Source organism: Harmonia axyridis, chromosome 6 (assembly GCF_914767665.1).
Source record: "Harmonia axyridis chromosome 6, icHarAxyr1.1, whole genome shotgun sequence".
In the NCBI taxonomy this organism is placed as follows: Eukaryota; Metazoa; Arthropoda; class Insecta; order Coleoptera; family Coccinellidae; genus Harmonia; species Harmonia axyridis.
Window position 1 is genome coordinate 24,978,159 of NC_059506.1, and position 11,900 is coordinate 24,990,058.

General features: G+C 34.8%; 1 long non-coding RNA gene across 1 annotated transcript; it reads left to right on the top strand.

Annotated features, from left to right (window-relative positions):
- Nucleotides 1-759: 759 nt before the first annotated feature.
- Nucleotides 760-1,205, top strand: LOC123682625. Its single transcript, XR_006747840.1, has 2 exons — nucleotides 760-889; nucleotides 944-1,205. It is a non-coding gene; the product is annotated as an uncharacterized LOC123682625 (long non-coding RNA).
- Nucleotides 1,206-11,900: the final 10,695 nt, after the last annotated feature.

The window sequence follows — 11,900 nt, forward strand, 5'->3', positions numbered from 1 at the left end:
GAATTTATTGTCATGCAATTAAGAATTTTATGTTCATCATTGCCGTGCATGCTGGTAATTTTTTATTTTTTTATAAGTGTTCACCACTGAGATAATCCAAACAGGAAATCATTTTCAAATTCCTCGTTCAATTAGTGACTAAAAATCTCGCATGACTTTATTCGTATGGGACGCTGTTTTTTATGCAGAAGAATAAAAAATATTCTCATCTCTTTTTTTTTTAAGTAGCCTTATTGCTTAAGTACTACTTAATTGAAATATTTTAGATCAAACTCTATTTTGTCACAAATCTGCATTTTTTTAAATTTCAAGATGAAAATGGTCTCAAACGATGAGTTTCCAGTCACTCATAAATAATTCGTCCTCAAATCCGATTCTATTCATCCATCCGGCCGTAAACACGATAACTCTAGAACCGAAAGATCTAGGAACAGATTGGTTGCGATGAAATTTGAGTGTATATTAAGAATGAAAGAGTTTCGTGGAAAATTTCATGTTGATACATAATCAAAACCATAGAAAACATTGACGTTGAGTCAGGAGCTTTTGGTTTTCGTAATTCAAGCGCCACTTATACACTTGGATATATCGCTTCAAAGCGTTGTAGGTTTCATGTCATTGCTTTTCGAAAAAAAAAATTATTACCGAACAAAAAACCAACAATACATAGAGACCAAATATTCAGTTTTTCAAATTTTATCTCCACCGTAGGTTCAAACATAGATCATAGATTGAATTATCCATTTCTCCATAGAATCCATATGAAAATTTGATATATGTCATTTAGGTCTGATAATTTAGTCATGCCAAATATTTTTTTAAATTGATAGTTGCATTCTGAGCTGAGATATTTTCAAAATTTTCGTGCAGGATGCCATCAACAGACGTGGTAAAAATCCAAGAATATACAGTTGAAAAAAGTAATACCCCAATTTATTTTAAGGAAAATAAACCAACGTTTGAGCATTTGAAAAAACGATTGAACGAGATCGAGAATGAGGCTTCTAATATCCTGAAATCCATAAGAAGAAAGGATCCCTCCAAAGAGGATCCAAAGGAAACAGAGCTATCGGAAGGAATTGAGATAAAATGAAATGATTATTTTTTTTAGAATAGTTTAGTGCTTGACGTTTTGGAGTGAACAAGCACTGTCTGAATTTTATTTCAAACAATAAATTGATGGAAAATATATTATGAAAGAGTAAGTCTCATAGCTATTTTATTGATGAAAATTTGCTGAAAAATCAAATGGAAAATGAGTTAAGATTGAAATTACCTTTCCTTACTGTACTAAATTTCCAGAATTTTGTTTTCATCTAGATTAAATTTTCTTGATATTTTTACTTGAATATGAAATAGGTTTTGAGAAGAAATTGTCGAAGATATATTTCAATTATTGTTGTTGTTGATGTTTTCAATGTTCCATTGAATTTAAGTGTATATTCTTTTCTCGTAGGATTTTTCAGTTCAACCGATTCGAAAAAGTTGATCAAAAGTCAGCAATCGGTTCTTTTCGACCTAGTTCATCATTTGAAATTGATTGAAGTTTTTCTATTTTTCGAGCATTTGTTCAAGCTCTAAATCATTTTATCACGAGGTCTTTATTTCAGAATATTAAGGTGGGGATCATTTCAAATGATAAGTTACGATTTATTGATGTATTTAGGTATACCTATGTGGTCTTCACGTGCTCTTGTTGAATTTTTTGTATTCGCTATTCCAAAATAAAACACTATTTCTCTGATTGCGGTGAAACAACAACTCGTAGAATATTGTGATCGAAATAAAATTCTCAATAAAAACCAATCAGGTTTTCGAGTGGCTCATTCTTGTGAAACTACATTGTTGAATAGTTGTGACAAGTAGATGGGGGATATTGGTAAGATGAGATTGGTAGTGTTTTTGGACTTTCAAAGAGCATTTGAGACAATTGATAGGAAATTACTGTTACTTAAAATAAAAAAACTAGGGTTATCTGGTAAAGTTTTGCAGTGGTTTGAGTCATATTTGACAGGAAGGACGCAAAAAGTAAAATTCGGAAATTTTGTGTCATCAATTGGGAAAAATGAATTTGGGGTACCTCAAGGTACAAATTTGGAAACAATTTTATTTCTATTGTATATAAATGATGTAGTGAAATATGTATGGAATTGTAAGATAACTTTGTTTGCGGATGATACTATGATATATGTTTCTGGATATGATGTTGAAATTTTGTTCAAATTAGTTAACGAGGATTTGGATAGGTTGTTCATTTGGCTTTGCAACAATAACTTGAAAGTCAATATAAAAAAATCGAAGTATATGTTAATAGGTAGTGAATATAGGACACGTAGTACCGACATAAGTAATTTCAGAATTAATATTGATAAAGATGAAATAGAGAGGGTTACTAAAATGAAATACTTAGGATTGATTTTAGACGAGAATTTAGTTTCAGTTTCACGTGGATTATATCGCAAATAAAATGTCCAAAAAGGTTGGTTTCATTTCTAGAATAAGGGGTAAAATTGATATGAATACGTCACTGATGTTGTTTAGATCATTGGTACTTCCTTATGTGGATTATTGCTCGTCAGTTATGTTTAATTTAAATGAAGGTAGCATAGATAGGTTACAAAAAGTACAAAATAGAGGTATGAGAATTATTTTGAAATGTAATAAAAGAACTCCCATAAGAAATATGTTGAATTGTTTGAAATTGATGAGTGTTAATCAAAGGATTATTTATAGAACATTAGATTTAATATTCAAAGCAAGGAATGAAATGTTACCTGAATATTTGAGTGAAAACCTAAAATTTGCTAATGAGATACATAATTATAATACACGACGTCGAGATGATTTTTACATAGAAAAAGTTAATACAACATTAATGAATAAATCCACATTTAGCAGGGGATTAGTTATCCTCAATAAACTACCTGAAAAAATCAAATATTGTAATAATTATAGAGAATTCAAAAAATGTTTAATGAGTTATATTTATGAAGAATTTAATTAAGTTAGTGGATTACATTTGTATTGTTTTCAATAGCCGAGTGCTAAATGAAGTTTATTATTTATATTATTTATTTGATCACTGCATTTCATTTCTATTGCATATTGCTATTCTCATTTACCAAGGAATGCAAATTATGTGTATGCTCAATTATCTTCTATTGATCCAGCATTGGATCTTGAGTCCACATAGATTGTTTTCCCATCATAACTTCCCATTATTATAATCCATACTCTCGATCAATGCAATTTCACACTATTTTATCCATGAAACAATTTTGAATGTGATATAAATTTGCTGCTGATATCCATGAAAAAGTCAGGTAGGTCTGCACTGCGGTATCTTAGGTGTGTATTTGCTATTACCGAGACGTGTATTTCTTTGAAAGTTACATAAAGATGAAAAAAGTTGTTACAAATTGTATGGGAATTGTGTTTATTTATAGATGCACGTGCAAGCTTGGCGTCAGATATTGCATGTTTATTTCCCACAGTTTTTTTAGATTCATATAAGAATTTTGATTTGTTTGTTGTGGCTGAGGTTATTTTGTATTTATCAATGTATGTATTGCTTTGAGGAAATATCAACTCTAAATCTTGTACAATATTGGTATTGCAGCAATGTTTCAATATTGTAACCTCCTGAGAATTGCCACGTTACAGAATATATTCACTGAGAAAAAATATTCTTGAAAAAAACTTCGAACTTATGTTTATTCTCTTCGGAATTCTAATGAAATAATCAAAAATTAATTAATTAGTTTCTAGCTAACGATAAACATAGAATTCCTACAGAAGGTTGAACCTGTATTGATCTAATGCTACTGATCAATTAATTGTGTATTAATAAAAAATGATTTTTTCAAATTCCTTCAAATCTAGCCTCAAAATTCATGAATTTTGTTCTATAGCTGAAAAGATCGAAGTAATAAAATCTGTCCAAGATTTATGTAAGTATGACCATTTGAAATATGGTTTTTCTGATAATTTTGTATAGTATATCCAAAGTCACTTGGACGAATCCAGAATATTTCAATTATATATATATTCTTTTGAGAAAGAGCAATACAAATTATTAATTTCAAATAATGAATAATATGTGGCGATGAATCTCAGTATTAGCAGAGGAAATGTAACGGGGCATCATACATTTTAACGTATGATACAAGAGAACAAATAAAAACCTCAGCAAAAACTCTGTCTCCCCGTATCGGTGTAGTGACTGGTTTGTGTAAACGTTTACAGAATAAACTGACATAATTTATATTGAAGGACTTCCCCTTCAACCAAAACAAAATTTTCTTCATCCTTTCTTTTCATCAACGGTTGACGACTCTATAATTTCCAATTGGATCCTAAAACAAACAAAAGAAGCAGAAAGGAGTACTAAATATTAGTTTTCATTATATCGAAGTTAGCGACCCATTCTAAAAAAGAATCTGAAACTGAATGGATAGCTTGGAAACCACCATGAAATTTATCAATCGGACAATTATTCACCAAGTGGTCAATGGTTTCTTCTACACCACACTCACATAGTGGGTTATCAATTGAACAAGGGTTATCCAAGGTCCTTTGCAGCCAGTAAAATTATTGCCTAAGTCTCAAATGAACTCAAGTAATTAGCAAACCGTCTTGGAAACAAGAATGTTCCGATTTGGTTTTTCCTATTGGCTGAATACTCCACTTCGGGGGCGTTTTTGGTTACACTCACTTCTTAATTACTTCCTAATGCTTCTCATAAACCAGTGTGGTCCTTTGGGGTAAAAATGAAATGCATTTTTACTCAGTTTTAGTTCGTTTTTTATATATATATATATATTTAATGATTTCGACTATGACGTTTGGCAAAATTCTATGGCTTATGTGAAAAAAGGTGAATATTTTGCGAACAAATCTATTCCCCCATTTGCTTTTGGAGTAGGGATTGATACGCCGAGTTCTGTAGAAAATGATTTCGCATGCTGAAGACCTTATTACTACTGAAGAAAAATTTTTTGGTGGAATACAAAAGGGCTAGATGAGGTTAACCAACAAATTTTTTACAGTGTGCTATTTTTCACTACATTTTCTGATTTTATCAATGTTATTACCAGTTTGAGTAATCATGTAGAATACGCATATCACGCAGTGGAAAACATAGAAACTAGAAGTAGAAATTTGGAAAACTGAATTTGACGTTTTATGAATTGTCATTAATTATTTGGTATTGAAAATTTTATTGGTTTATGGATTCTCAATAATCCTAACGAACAACTTATTACAATTCATGAAATGTCGAATTCAAGTTTCTTTCTATGTTTTCTGCGGTTATGGACTACTCCATTCAGTTTTTCCTTAGTTCAAGTTTTTCCTCGATAACTCTTAAAGTTTTCATTTTAGGTAGATATACTATAACTACGTATTCGATCTAGATGAAAATCTGCATTAAGATATACACAGTATACAGTAGTAATTTCAAACCTCATGCAGATAATTTAGGGGAAAAAATATTCAATATTCATGAAATAGATCCGACGAATTTGAAATGTAATTTGTAGATACATATATGTAAACTAACCACGTATGTGTGAAGTTCAAAAAGTTCATAGAAAAAAAAAATTATTATCAAAAATTCGTGGGTTAATATCGGAAGTTCCATTCATAGTTTGCTTCCAACACTTGGACTTCTATATTCTACCCGGATAGTACTATATTGTATCAAAACTGCAGACATTTTCACGGATTCGTTTGTCTGTGAGATGCTATCATCAATTTCGAGACATCAAATTGTCTATCAAAATTCAGCCAAATTCACGGAAAGCCATTTCCCATACTAAACGTGCCGGGTCCTTTACATTGCTTTAGTCTTCGGATACGACGGACAGTATCGCCCTCTTCGGAGATCTGTTGAAGTTCCAACCGACATTCTTCCAATGTGAAACCTCCAGATTAGGAATCATAAAATATTGAACAGTCATCTGTGGATCGAAATCTATATCCCCATCAGTGGCTGCCAATTATATCTGACGTGGATTCCGACTAACAAACAAGATATTCATATTATTGAACGCATGTCACCGGACAGACAGTTTCTGATATCCCTACATTGTTTGCATTTTACCCAAGTTCCCAAGAGAGTACATTCCATGAATAGCAAATCAGTAGTACGGATTAATTCAGGTATTCGGTTCTTTTGGAAAATATCATGTCCGACTTATTTAGAATATGCATCTATGTATTACTCTCGAGCGCATGACAGGAACAACAGTAACGAATCGTTACTTTGGCGTATCTACTTATGACAGCACACACCTGCACCAGATGATTGATTAGAGGTATCTGGGGAACTTACGCATGGTAGAAGTCAAATTTTATAAGGTTGGGCTTTGAATGGAAAGCAACCAGGAAAATGTCGACGAATATAATCAGGAATGTAATCTGATCCTACGATGGTTTTGATCGTCGTATTCGAATCTAGATTCCTCATTTTCAATTCTGCTAATGGATGAAAGGGTATTATCTTTTCAATCTGAATATCCTCATAGATCTTCTTATTGTATGAGGACTGGCATTTGATTCCCTCCGCCTCTGCTATCATTTAATTGTTTTTCTACTATTGATTGTTAAAGAGAACTTTCTATCTTCTACTTGTCAAAATTTTCGTCTATTCGCTCTTCTGGGAAAGATAGATAATCATATCTGTCTTTTTTAATTGTTCTTTTCTTTCATTCTTCTCAATTCACTGTTGTCGTGCTTCTTTAGTGTTATTAGCTTCTTTATTGTTTTATAACTATATCCTCAATAGTTTGAATTCTCACTTCTTCTCTGACTTGCTGGTTTTCTTATGTACCATGGGTTACCAATGATATTCTTATTGATGCGTTTAGTTTACAATAGTTGAAATTTTTCGTAATGTACCAGATTTCTCCTGCATACGTTGTGATTATGATCTTTAACTTAGGTGCTGTTTTTAGGGTAGATTTGGATCTTGAATGCTTTAGTTAAGTTCGCGTTAACCCATAACAGGTAAAATCTGACTAGGAGTTCTGCAAATAAGAACATTCTCTTTTCTTCTGTTGATTTCAAAACTGTAATTTCTATCAAGATGAAATTTGGATTTGATGATAATAATTAAGAATGACAGTTTCAATCATCGTGTAGATCTTTGAGAAGATTAATGAAAAGTCTGTTGGAGAATTTCGTGCTGATAGCGTCATAAGATTCGATACCAATTCAAGAATTCAATGCTCGTTCATTCATGTCATCAACTGCATCTTTGGAGACCACATATATAATTATATGAAGTAATAAGATCTCCAACGCTCCTTAGTTCCGGACATGTTTTTTCTTCAATCATTTGGTTACTTGATTTTCTTTATTATGTTGCCATCTAATATTGTTTGAACCTTGAAATATTGAAGTCTTATGTTTTTTCATTAATTTTTTTTATTTTTGGCTCTTTAATAAATGAACCCGCAACAGGATACATTGATCTCGTCTGGAGAACCTTGGAAATTAAATATAATATTCTATTATCAGTACACCTTTCGCAATAGATGGCTGTAGCGGTAAATGGTAGTTGAAATAAATAGATCGTAGATGCCATTCAATATGAGAAGGTATTCGACGATGCAGAATTGGAGGCATTACTTGATCAAGACTCGTGTCAAACGCAACAAGAATTGGCAGGATCATTGGAAGTGACGCACCTATCCATTTCAAAACGCCTGAAAGTCATGGGATTGATTCAGAAACAAGGAAATTGGGTGCCGTACGAGTTGAAGCCGTGAGATATCGAACGACGTTTCTTTACTTGTAAACAGCTGCTTGCCAGGCAAGGACGGAAGGGATTTCTGCATCGCATTGTGACTAAAGAGGAGAATTGAGTTCATCACGATAATCCCCAGCGCAGAAAATCATGGGGACATCCCGGCCATGTTTCCAAGTCGACGGCCAAGCCACGGTTCCAAGGTCATGTTCGGAATTTGGTGGGACCAGCTCGATGTAGTGTATTATGGGTTATTAAAATCAACTGAAACAATACCAGGCAATCGTTATCGAACGCAATTAATGCGTTTGAGCCGAGCATTGAAAGACAAACGGCAGCAATACAACGAGAAACATGATAAAGTGATTTTACAGTATGACAATGCTCGATTTCTTGTTGCGAAAGTAGTTAAGACATATTTGGAAACGTTGAAATGGGAAGTGAGCCTGTATATTTTATTCTGAACTCAACACCAATCTCTGTTTCATAAAGTAGGTATTTAAGCTTTGTAGCTGAAACCACTAGATGATGTATCAGGCTACTTTGAGGGTGAAATTGAAACAAGTCGGTGGTAATTTGTTCCTATTCTTTATCGAGACATAAAAAACATGCTAACTAATGCTAGAATGTACGGTATGTATCAATATGGCCCAACAACTGATCCCTGGGTAATTTCACGAAAGAAACAGGTAAACAGAAACTAGTACTGACTTATTTATTCAATTGTCCCTCAAAATAGCCACCAATCCCATCGTCACGACAATTCTTAAGGCTAATTCGAAACCCACCACCAACCGACGGACAACAGGCAGATAATAACACAGTATGTTTCATACAAAACGCATTTGCATACCGTACTTCACGTCGTGATCCAGATGCGCATCGCGGGTACTTAAATCAATCCGAATTGAGGAACGTTCCGCACAAATATCCCCCCACCATCGCCCGATTACGATCTGCATAAATTTCGCTAAAATCTCGGCAGCCCGTCCGATCTCCGTGCAGTCCTTACATTATGCAAAGCCAGGCAAGGTTTAAAGGAGCATCCTTCACGTTTCGATATTATAATTAGCCGGCATAACTAAGGAGTGTGTACATTGATACGGTAGTACCGGCGGAACACCTGCACGCTCGCCCATAAAAAGAGTGCTGCCAGGCTCTCTATCTCGCCGATACCGATTTCGTCTCCGCGAGCGCAACAATGGCGAGCGTGTGGGCGAGATAGCGATCTCAGATTCCTGCGATACCTGTAGTACCTATCGGAACCCGCTCCTCGGCCCATCACGCAAAAATCAAGAGGTTGAATATTACGTACCGTCAGTACCGGGAGTTATTACGCTGCTTATTCTGCTGTTGTTTCGGGGTGACCTGATCGTTTCGAAATTTTACGGCCGATACGATCTTTCGTTTTATCCGCTTTTGCTGTGGTACTTCTTGATTTAACACCTCTTTTGGTATCGTTCGATCTGCGTGTTCGAACGGTTATGATTGATGGTACGATGGTCATCGCAGATGTGGTAATTTCGTGTTGGTTGGCTATTGGTGATACTGATCTGCTTCTATGAGAATAAGACGCAAATATCTACATAAATGATATAAATTTAAATTTAGAAGATCACAAATTGGTGCAAATGGTTCTGCTTGCAATGATAGATTAGATTTGATTGAGGAGGTTTCGTTTCACTGCGACCTAATAGTCTATTGTGCCCGTTTACAAAGATAAAAGTCTTAAGAGGTTTGGATATTAGTACCGTCAGTACCGGGAGTTATTAAGCCGCTTATTCTGCTGTTGTTTCAGGGTGACCTGACTTCCGAAATTATTGCAAATGATACCTACTCTTTACAATGATAAAGCCTTAGGAGGTTTGAATATGAGTACCGTCAGTACCGGGAGTTATTACGCTGCTTATTCTGCTGTTGTTTCGGGGTGACCTGATCGTTTCGAAATTTTACGGCCGATACGATCTTTCGTTTTATCCGCTTTTGCTGTGGTACTTCTTGATTTAACACCTCTTTTGGTATCGTTCGATCTGCGTGTTGGAACGGTTATGATTGATGGTACGATGGTCAACGCAGATGTGGTAATTTCGTGTTGGTTGGCTATTGGTGATACTGATTTGCTTCTATGTGAATAAGACGCAAATATCTACATAAATGAAATAAATTTAAATTTAGAAGATCACAAATTGGTGCAAATGGTTCTGCTTGCAATGATAGATTAGATTTGATTGAGGAGGTTTCGTTTCACTGCGACCTAATAGTCTATTTTGCCCGCTTACAAAGATAAAAGTCTGAAGAGTTTTGGATATTAGTACCGTCAGTACCGGGAGTTATTAAGCCGCTTATTCTGCTGTTGTTTCGGGGTGACCTGACTTCCGAGATTATTGCAAATGATACCTACTCTTTACAATGATAAAGCCTTAGGAGGTTTGAATATGAGTACCGTCAGTACCGGGAGTTATTACGGTGCTTATTCTGCTGTTGTTTCGGTGTGACCTGATCGTTTCGAAATTTTACGGCCGATACGATCTTTCGTTTTATCCGCTTTTGCTGTGATACTTCTTGATTTAACACCTCTATTGGTATCGTTCGATCTGCGTGTTCGAACGGTTATGATTGATGGTGCGATGGTCATCGCAGATGTGGTAATTTCGTGTTGGTTGGCTATTGGTGATGTTGATCTGCTTCTATGAGAATAAGACGCAAATATCTACATGAATAAAATCAATTCAAATTAAGTAGATCACAAATTGGTGCAAATGGTACTACTTGCAATGATAGATTAGATTTGATTAAGGAGATTTCGTTTCACTGCTACCCAATAGTCTATTGTGCCCGCTTACAAAGATAAAAGTCTAAAGAGGTTTGGATATTAGTACCGTCAGTACCGGGAGTTATTACGCTGCTTATTCTGCTGTTGTTTCGGGGTGACCTGATCGTTTCGAAATTTTACGGCCGATACGATCTTTCGTTTTATCCGCTTTTGCTGTGGTACTTCTTGATTTAACACCTCTTTTGGTATCGTTCGATCTGCGTGTTCGAACGGTTATGATTGATGGTACGATGGTCATCGCAGATGTGGTAATTTCGTGCTGATGCTGATCTGCTTCTATGAAAAAAGACACAAATGTCTACATTGATGGAATCAATTAAAATTAAGTAGATACGAAATTATTGCAAATGGCACTATTTGCAATAATAAAAGTCTTACGAGGTTCGAGTATTAATACCGTCAGTACTGGGAGTTACTATGTCGTTTATTGTGCTGTTCTTTCGGGTTGACCCAATCGTTTCGAAATTTTAAGGCCGATACGATCTTTCTCTTTAACCGCTTTTGCTGTGGTACTTCTTAGTTCAACACCTCTTTTGGTATCGTTCGATCTGCGTGTTCGAACGGTTATGATTGATGGTACGCAGATGTGGTAATTTTGTGTTAGAAGGCTATTGCTGATGCTGATCTGCTTCTATGAGAATAAGGCACTAATATCTACATAAATGGAATCAATCAAAATTTAGTGAATCTGAAATTGTTGCAACTCTTTTGAGGGACCCGATTGTTTCGAAATTTTAAGGCCGATACAATCTTTCCTTTGCTACTTTTGCAGTGGTACTTCTTGATTTAACACCTCTTTTGGTATCGTTCGATCTACGTGTTCGAACGGTTATGATTTATGGTGCGATGGTCATCGCAGATGTGGTAGTTTCGTGTTGGATTGTTATTGTTGATACTGATCTGCTTCTTGTGAATTAGACTCAAATATCTACATAAATGAAATCAATGTCAATTCATTAAATCTGAAATTATTGCAAATGGTACCTACTCTTTATAATGATAAAAGTTTTACGATGTTTGAATGGTCGAACTGTCAGTACTGGGAGTTTTTATGCCGTTTATTGTGCTGTTCTTTTCGGGGTGACCTGATCGTTTCGAAATTTTACGGCTAATACGATCTTTCTCTTTATCCGATTTTCCTGTAGTACTTCTTGATTCAACATCTCTTTTGGTATCGTTTGATCAGCGTGTTCGGTTATGATCGATGGTACGATGGTCATCATAGATGTGGTAATTTCGTCTTGGTTGGCTATTGCTGATGCTGATCTGCTTCTATGAGAATAAGACACAAATATCTACCTAAATAGAATCGATTAA